The sequence below is a fragment of the Canis lupus genome, chromosome 3 (assembly GCF_011100685.1).
Source record: "Canis lupus familiaris isolate Mischka breed German Shepherd chromosome 3, alternate assembly UU_Cfam_GSD_1.0, whole genome shotgun sequence".
NCBI classification, from domain to species: domain Eukaryota; kingdom Metazoa; phylum Chordata; class Mammalia; order Carnivora; family Canidae; genus Canis; species Canis lupus.
Genome location: NC_049224.1, coordinates 83,131,275 through 83,141,352, shown reverse-complemented (window position 1 = coordinate 83,141,352; position 10,078 = coordinate 83,131,275). Strand labels below are relative to the sequence as shown.

Sequence of the window (10,078 nt, the reverse complement as noted above, 5' to 3'; positions counted from 1 at the left end):
ATAACGGATTGATTTTTAATTTATCACAATGTCTTAGACATCTAACTTGAACATCCTAAGCTATCAATAAATCTTTACTGAATTGAATAAAATGTCTTAAAGCCAATCTTGATAATTTTGTTTTGAGGAGAAGTATTGACTTTGACAGGAGAAATCCTATCATAGATGTGATTTCAAGAAAAATTGTATATGGTGGACAGCAACAGATCAAAATATAATTTCTGTCACTTGATTTGTAACCCTGGCAAAATTACCTAGGGGACACAAAACACACCAGATTCAGCATATTTTTATTTTCCATCATGGAAATATGTGATGTTTAAAAATGACCACTCATGGATGTTAGTTTTGCCATTGAAAAAATTAGAAAAATCATAATATCTAATTTTTTTCTTCACGGATCAATGTGAATACCAGCCAAGGTAAAATGAGTGTAACCACAGGTATTGTAATATTTGAAGATATTATTAGAACTGTTTCCTATTTCATGATCTATTGTGTTGGATTTAATACACCTTGCCTTATGTAACTTTTAAGATTAACGTAACAATGGTCTTTGAGTGCTTTGTAGATTTTATTTTAAAATCGATTTTATTTTTAAATAAATTTAAAATCTTATCGTGTGTGTGTGTGTGTGTGTGTGTGTGTGTGTGTGATTTGTGTTTCCTCCCTTTTGTCCTGAAAAGTTTATATGGTGGCTTCTTTTAAGTTTACTTTTTTTTTCCCCATGATCTTTAAACATGATACAAATCGTATGTAATCATAACATGTGAAGAGAAAATACTTATCACATGACTGCTACTTCAAACGAAAAGAAATAGAATAAATATGAGTCAGCATCTCAACATAATAGTCACTGGTCACCATCATATTTTGGATATTATCATTGAGAAACAACTACTGGACATCTCTTGTGTTTGAGCAACTAGATGTCCTCACATAAATGAAATAACACAATACTGCTCTTGAATATTTTCAGAAAGCTGCACATTTATATAAGCATATCTTACTAAAAATGTTAATCTTGTTCAAAACTGAAGAATAGTTGAAAACCTTCAGGCTTATTTCATATGGAATAAACTCAGTAGGAATTCTTCTGTTATCCCATATGACATTGCAATGGTCTTAGACAAAACTTTTCAAACAGCCCAAATGATGTTCTTTATTTAGCAAAACTGATCATTCATTGCATAAAACCCTTAATTTCTGAAATACTTCATTTTTTTTCCAACTGGCAAATCAATTTTTAAAATTCTCATTCTCTGGCTTTTAGGTTCATAACAAACATAAGCCTTGTCTTCTATCTTTATTGCAATGGTCTTTCTCACACTGTCATTCCCAACCGAGAAATATTTGTTCCAAATGGCCCTGTCTTCAAAACTTTCTCTCTGTTTAATTTTGTCTGGCTTTATTTTTTATCTATTCTTATGGTTTAATTTGTATTCTCTATGTATCTTATCAAATTTTATAATCTCCGCCAAAAAAAAACTCTCTTTAAGGTTAGATTTGAAATTTCAACTATTTGACATCACCTCAAATTTGACCCAATGGAACCTTTATCCAGGTGGAATAAACAATTATTTCCACCTCAAAACTGCCACTGCCTTTTCCATCTTCTTGCTTTCTCTTAATTATATGAGCGTTACCCTACATATCTTCAACATTTCTGATAAATTCTTGATATCAACATTTAATTTTTCCCCAGTGGTGGGAAAACTGATCTAATTATATAGATTCTGCCTCTGTACTATATCATGCATTTATTTCTTTCATGAATTTTTTGATCCATTCATCCATCTAAAAAATATTTATTTTTTCCTTTCTTTCCCATTAAATAAATTTCATTTGCAGTATGCTGAGACAGTCTTAGAGCCAGTCTCTATTTCTGCTTTTGATCATTATTTGAAAGCATCCTAAACTCAATAAACAAAAGTCAGTAAATAATAATGTCTTACAAATAACAGTATAAAACAATAATATCAGATACCTGGGTGCCTCAGTGGTTGAGTGTCTGCCTTTGGCTCAGGTCATGATCCTGGGGTCCTGGGATCAAGTCTCACATTGGGCTCCTGCGAGGAGCCTGCTTCTCCCTCTGCCTGTTCTCTGCCTCTCTCTCTGTGTCTTTCATGAATAAATAAATAAAATCTTAAAAAAAAAATTCTACAACATAAAATAGTTCACACCACTCTCAGCAATGTCTGATATTGGTCACTCAGGCAGCATGACTGAGATGTAGGAGGCTAGCCAGTCCAATATCATCTTCTAGGAGCCCATCTAAGGGCCAGTGTCAGCATGATACTGAAGAGGACAGTGACCCCAGCAAGCCCAATGACATCTCCCAGAAGCCACCACCTTCACCTTCAGCCACCAACATTCCCAGTTTGGCTCTCTCATTGCCTCATTTTCACATGCCATGCTGTGTCTGGTCCATCGTGCTATAGTTGTATCTGCAGTACCATCATTCCCTGGACCCCAGTGGCTCTCATGGTGCTGTCCGATTCAGTGATTGCCCCCATGCTGCTCATCATCCACTCCCTCAAGATCAACATGGTGCCCATGCCTCCCTCAACCCCTCCTACTATGGTACCTAGCCCTCCCCAATGACTGTGTCAACAGCCTTTTTGCCCGCTTCACCTTTGGCACTGATCTTAGCTCCAGCCCCAAAGCCCACTGCTAATCTCTGCCTCCCATGGGAGGGGTGCCTACTTCCAAGATATTGAAGAGAAAGAAGAGTCTCATGCTGGAGGTGGAGTTCATACCCAAAAACAAGGCTGCTGTCTTCAAAATCCAGGTGCCTAACACGCAGGGTAAGACAGGATGGAAACTGAAAGGACAGGTGCCAGTCTTCACCCTCCAGCTCTCAGATCAGTCCTCTGCCATCATGGAGAAGGTTTCTGAAGCCACAGGCGTGCCTGCAGGGAAAGAGGAGCCGTCCTAGGAGGGCAACTTCACCAAGGATTCCAACCTGCTGGCTTACTTCAACATGACCAATGACCCAGTCATCTATTGCTCCTCAGGGAGAAAGGCAAGCAAAAGAAGTAGGTGAGAGAAAGCTGCCATCCAGTCCCAGTTGTTTTGCTTCTCTTGTCCCCCATGCCCTCCCCCAGACCCAGGAGACCCTGCCTGCGCATTTATTTCCCTCTTACTAAGTTTGGAAATTCAAATCATCCTGCAGGGTTTCCTCCCCACTCCCTCCTGACATTAATAAGAGAGCAGACTTTCTAAGCACTCTGCTCCCCGTGGTCTCTGGAATGCCTTTGCATTCGGGTTTTAATTTGAGGGGATTCATTTCTAAGCCCTTGAGGAAATGTGAGCCCAAGGATGTCCTGCAGGATTGTGTCATTGTGCCAAGGGGCACCTGGATGATGAAATATGATTGTTACGGTCGTTGTTTTGTATCTTGCCATGGGCTGTCTTATAAACCTCTTGAACCCTTCTTGTGAAAACAAAACAAAACAAAGTCATATCATTCTCTAATTGACAAACTTAATGATTTCCTGTTACTTTTCAGCTTAATATAAAAGCCTTATATTGACAACTCATGGTCCATAACATTGAGTTAATTTATCTGACCAAATTTGTTTCCTAGTGCACTAGTATATATAATCTATGTTCCTACAAAACTAGAGGATTCCGTGGTCCTGAACACCGCTTGCAAGTCTGTGGTCATAACAATGTTTTCTCTAATTCATCACCACTACCCATCTGCATCTGTCAAAGCTTATCTCAAATGCCATCCTGTTTAAAGATTGCTTTTGCACTTCCCTTAACTCAATGGTATCTCTCTTCTTAGATAGCCCTATAAATCTTTATTTTTATATTTCTCTCTGAATTTATCATAATCTAGGATTTTCAAACTGAAATTTTGGGAGCTGCGGGTTCCCTCAGACGTGCTTCAGGCATTGTGTAGGAGGACCAGGGAGAGGAGTAGGTGGGTAAAGGTTCAAATTTTTAAAACCCAAGCTTGAATCAAAGGCTTATGTTTATTTTTAATATCGTATTTTTCTGCATGACACATATTTTGGAAGGCAATGTTTCTATTTCTCGAAAAGAAAAGACCTTGTTTCATTTTAGTTATTTTGGATACTCATCTAGCAGGAATGCACTTATATTGCAAATTTGTTAAGAGAAGGAGTTCTATTGCATTCCCTTTGCTTTCTGCTCCCTCCCCAGCCCCTAGAGGAGTAAAATAATGGAATGTTATATAATCTGGCTGTTTTTCCATGAGTATGATGAGAAGACACGTATTTCTAAATATGGACCATGATTCATCTAGGAAAGCTGAGTTGAATCAAAAGGCTTTTGTTATTCACAGGGAGGTCGTTCAACATAGCAGTGGTTCCAGCATGGTCTCCAGAGACAACGTGTTTTCAGATCGTAGCCACCAGCCACCAGCTAAGTGATCATAGAAATTCCACGTTATCTCTCTGGGCCTCAATCTCTTCACTGGAAAACAGGGGGTGATAATATAAGTATCTACATCACACATAGCTGATACAAAGAATAAGTGAGCTAAAATACTTAAAGCTCTTAGAACAGTGTCTTATACTGTACATGGTGTGTTAGTTATCATCATGTGTAGCGTATATTTCCATTTACATAAATGTAGCATATACTTACGTGGTATATTTATTTTCGTTTATTAGTGTGTACTTGTCATCTCTATCCTATCATCATCTGAATCCTTTTCCTATGCTTGATGAACTCCCACCTGTTAAAGACCAAAAGCTGACTTATAATATAAGAGAGTGAAAGGCTTTGTGTTTATACATTCTGCTTGGGCAGGTGTGTAATGTAAGCTTCAACAATCAAGACGAGTCACTCAGTGGTTTGAAATGGGAGCTAATGATGTAAACAAGGAAAGTGGAGAATCTCTTTGGATCGTGGTGCCAATGACAGAAGTCCTGGTATATGATATCCAAGGGCACCTGGTAGTGGCAGAGGAAGATTGTTGTAGCCAGGCATTAAGAGCCTCAAATTTATGAATTCATTTCAGCTTGATTCCCATAGCCTGGCCATTTCCTCTTCCTGAATGTTTTCAGAGCCCATTTCTCTAGCCATCCCAGTGGTAAGGGAGAAACACCAACTATGTAGACATAAATAATATTTACATATCAGCTTTATTGAGATATTATTCACATACCATGCACTTCACTACCTTCTAGCATATAATTCAATGATGTTTAGTATATTCACAGAATTGTGCAATAGCTACCACATTAATTTTAGAATATGTTTCATCGCCTCCAAAGGAAATCCTGTACCTAACAGCAGTCACCACTGCCACTTCCCCTCAACCCTAACCCCTCCATCCCTACGCATCCACAAAAAATACTTTCTGTCTATACATTTGGCTATCCTCGATATTTCATGTACACGGAAGCACATAATATTCCCTATTTTGTGACTTGCTTCTTTCGCTTAACATAATGTTTTGAAAGTTCATCCATGTTATAATTACTTTGCTTCTTTTTATTGCAAAATAACATGCGGTTTTGAGAATATACACTTTATTTTCTATTTCTCAGTTAGTGGATATTTGGGTTCTTCCCCCTTTTGGGAGATCATTTTGAGAACATTCTTTGAGATTTGTCCAGACTCCAAGTGGGCTCTTCTTAGCTGTTTTTCCCCTTCTGTTTTCCTTGGCAAACTAGCTAGCTTACAGCTCAGTTTGCTACACTGATAGAGCTACCAAACTAATTAGACTATAACTCAAAGTAAAAATAAATATCCATGAGCCTATATTAATATAGGAATAACTGAATGGATAAATAAGGAGGAAGGAAACATCTCCCATGCAGAATAATTTTTGTAAAAACATATATAGGCGTTCTACCTTCAAAGAGATGAAGCATAATTCTCCACTTTTTAAGTGTAAGCTGTGCATGGTGATTTACTTCCAAAAAGTATGGTAAGGAAAAGAAGGAGCACCTGGGTGGCTCAGTGGTTGAACGTCTGCCTTGGGCTCAGGTTGTGATACCGGGGTCCTGGGATCGAGTCCTACATCGGGCTCCCTGCTGGGAGCTTGCTTCTCCCTATGTCTCTGCCTTTCTCTCTGTGTCCCTCATGAATAAATAATTAAATAAAATATTTTTTAAAGAATGCCAGGTTTTTCTAAAGAGAACATTGAGAACAAGGTATTTGGGAAATGTTTTCTTATTGAACAAAATTGTGAGAAGATTTTGAATAGTTTGTATTTTCTTCTGGTAAAATTATCTTGCGATCTGAACCCACACTCATTCTGAACAAAGATCTGGGTAGACTGTGGCTGTAAAGGGCAGATGCATGTCAGTGTCCATTGTAGCTGGACACAGGCAGCCACTTGTCAGAGGTCTCAATCACCACCCATTCCTCATGCTTAAGTGATAGTGTGATAGAATGAAGAGTCACCAGGCTGAACTCCCACATCTTAGACTGGTGTATTCGAATTATCTCTGTACCCGCACTTTTCCCACTAATAAGATATAGGCTCTTTGTGGGAAGAGACCATATCTTATTTGATTTCTTGCCCTTTAGTAGGCATCGTATGATTTTTTTCCCCAGATTTTTTATTATGGTAAAATGAAAATAAGATAAAATTTACCATCTTAACCATTTTAAGTGTATAGTTTGGTAGTATTTAATACATTCATGTTATATAGCCATCATCAGCATCCATCCCTATAACTCTTTCATCTTGTAAAACTGAAACCCTATATCCATTAAGCAATAACTCCCCTTGCTTACCTCCCCCTAGCTCCTGGTGACCACCATTCTACTTTTGTCTCCATGATTTTGACTACACTGAATACTCATATAAGGGGACTTGTACAATATCTGTTTTGTTTGTTTGTTTGTTTGTTTGTTTTTTGTGACTGGCTTATTTCACTGAGCATAATATCTCAAAGTTCATCTGTCTTGTAGCATGTGTCAGAATTCCCTTTCTTTTTACTTATCCATTCACTTGTTGATGGGTTGTTTCTGCATTTTAGCTACTGTGAATAATGAATACTGCTATAATACGGATATGCAAGTATCTCTTTGAGACCTTGCTTTCAATCCTTTTGGCTATATACCCAGAAGTGAAATTGCTGGGTTATACAGTAGTTCTCTATTTAATCTTTTGAGAAACTACCATACTGTTTCACACAGCAGCTGTACCATTTTGTATTCCCACCAATGGTATATAAGGGATTCAATTTCTCCACATCCAGAACAAAACATGCTATTTTCTGGTTGATTGTTTGTTTTTATTTTTTATTTAGTTTTATTTTCTTTTGATAAAAGCCATCGTTAGAGGTGTGAGGTGGTATCTTACTGTGGTTTTGGTTTGCATTTCTCTAAAATGATTAATTATGATAAACATCTTTTCATGTCCTTATTGGCCATTTGCCCATCTTTTTTTTTTTGAGATATGTCTATTCTAAAATTATAGAATCCTATATGTGTATAATAACTCTCTACAAGTGAATAAATGACTCATTAAAATTCTAGTCCTAATTTTCTGAACAATAGAGTTGTAGACAAATTTTCCATTGATAGTCTTTACATGGCAAGAGCAGAAGAAAAAGGCAATATTCAATATAGAAGTTTAACACGTAACTCATGTTGTTTACAATCTGGGAAATTAGAAGAAACATTGGGAGGCAGAGACGGGGGACCTAGTTTTCTTTTCATACTCATATTTTGAATATGTCAATCTTCTTTAAGTTTCAACTTCATCATTTGCAAACTTAAATTATTCACTTTCAGTTTTTTTTCAGACAAATTAACTAATTCTGCCTTTTTAATATTTCAGTTACAGTAGTTACTTTTAAATCAACCAGTTCTTAGTAATAAAGAATATTATGTAATAAAGAAGACATATGTAGTAAATAACATATGTACATATGTAGCATATATATTTATATACATGTATAATTGATATATCAATATTGATGTAGTAAATATATATCCTAGCCTTCTCATGTTTTTATGTGTATATTGAATCTATCTACTACCTATATGAGAAAGAACTGCATTTCTTAATCATTTGATCACCGTTTTGAGAAGTTAAGCCTGATACAGATTGCTAATAAAGAAAAACTCAACTTTAAATAAATGCTTCTAAATTTACCAGCCTTTTCTAGAAGGCTGTGGATTTTTGCCAGGACATTCTTCTATGACTCCCTGATGATCTGAGAATGTCTCATGCCACTAATCAATTCACAAAATAGCATTTTGTATGAATATATCTCCTTTGTATTTTTTGCACTGTTATAAAAAAGATATTTCTATAATAAATGTATTTCAGTTATTTAATGAATCCATGCAAATTTGTTAGATTTTTCTTTTTACAAAAAAATAAGCCAAAATTATTTGACCATCACTTATCATATCAATATTTCATGTAAGTTATTGCCCAAAAATGTCTCAATATGAAGACTTTATTAATATTACAAAGCAGTTTTAAAGGAATTACTTTATTTGCTTAAAAAATCCTGTTTAGATCATAAATTGTGCAATGTGCCATGAATTTTATACATTTAAATACACAGCTAATTTTCGCGTTGATTATAGTCCTGTAATGTTCTTTACTTCCTGGTCTTTTTACAAAGTCTGTTAATGTAGAAAGATGGTTTTTAAATAATTATCATACAGAGCATGTTCCATTAGCAGGATCAAGGTGTTCTGCTGCTGTAATTGAATAATGAGTCTTTCCCCAATTTGTAGAAAAAAAAATACTTAATGGAGACATTTTTATAAGTGCTATGTTTTTCTACCAAATAGATTGTCTTAGAACATTGACTCTTGTATCTTATTGATCTTATATGTATATAAATGATATCGGGTACGCCACAAATTTGTGTATGTGGAATTTAAAATGTCTTATATTCATTATTTCAGTATTTTAATGGTGTTCCACAAATAGCACTGTGACTTTCAGCTGCTAGGCCAATTGAATAATTCTGAGAACCACTGATAGAAGTCCAAGTACTTAAGGAAAACAGAGGAAAATTATAAATGTGAAAAAATGAAATTAACATTCCTGGCTAATAAACTTCTTTGAGTGCCGTAAGATGTGCTAACCTATTTAGTATAATAGATCATTCACTGAGCACCCTGAAACATTTTCCAGTATGAGGTGTTTGTTTGTTTTTATTTTTTAGAAATTACCAGCCAAACAGAGTGAATATTAAAGCTTAGTCTCTTCTTACTTGGATGAAAATGCTCCTCACGAAGAACCTTAAAACATTTATAAATGCTCATTTACCAAAAGTAATGGCAATTTAAATACTGAAGCAAATTTTATTTGAATACTTACAAAAAGGGCATTGTTTCTATACCCATAATGCTGCAGAGGAAGAGACAGAAACTTGCCTTCAGTGCTAAGGATAAGGATCTCTGTTTCCAGATCACAGAGTTACAATTGAAAGAGAGAGAGAGAGAGAAAGAGAGAGAGAGAGAGAGAGATAAAGAGAGGGAAGGAAGGATGGAAGGAAAAAAGGCAGGAAGGAAGGGAAAGAGAATCAAGTGTATAGAATAACATGGGATGGGAGTTCTAGAATATCACTCATTATTATCCATATTACAAAATGATGTCATATTTTTCACAATTTTTAAAGATTTTATGCATTTTTTTCTTTATTAGCTTGATTTTGACCCAATATTGAGAAGATGTTAAGAAGATAATGTCATTATTTGCATGATCAAGAAATAGAATATTCTTTCCTCACCATGCATGCCAAAGACATATAATTTGAAAAGTACAGACATCTATAAAAATTTCCTTACAATAGGGAATGCCAATAATATTAAATATATTTCTGTATTTGTTTGACATCTAAAGTAAAGGCTTCTTTTCAAATCTGGCATATGGATTTTTTATAAATTCACTGTTACTATTTAATGATTAATTTTATTATTAATTAGTAATTTTACAGTTAATCAATTCTACCACTTATTTTATCATATTTTTAAACATTATTTTACTTGAAATTGTTCACTTCTTATGAACAGTTTATGTATATATTTCTTAGATTTTACCTGAGCGTGGTCAAGAATACCTATTCTTGCTTTCCATATGACACAATTTCTCTAGGACTGGGAAATCTACAAA

General features: G+C 35.4%; 1 long non-coding RNA gene across 1 annotated transcript; it reads right to left on the bottom strand.

Annotated features, from left to right (window-relative positions):
• Positions 1-3,964: 3,964 nt before the first annotated feature.
• Positions 3,965-9,462, bottom strand: LOC119870870. The gene is made up of 3 exons (XR_005356444.1): positions 9,284-9,462; positions 4,621-4,711; positions 3,965-4,446 (listed from the first exon to the last, which is right to left on the bottom strand). It is a non-coding gene; the product is annotated as an uncharacterized LOC119870870 (long non-coding RNA).
• Between the last annotated feature and the right edge of the window lie 616 nt (positions 9,463-10,078).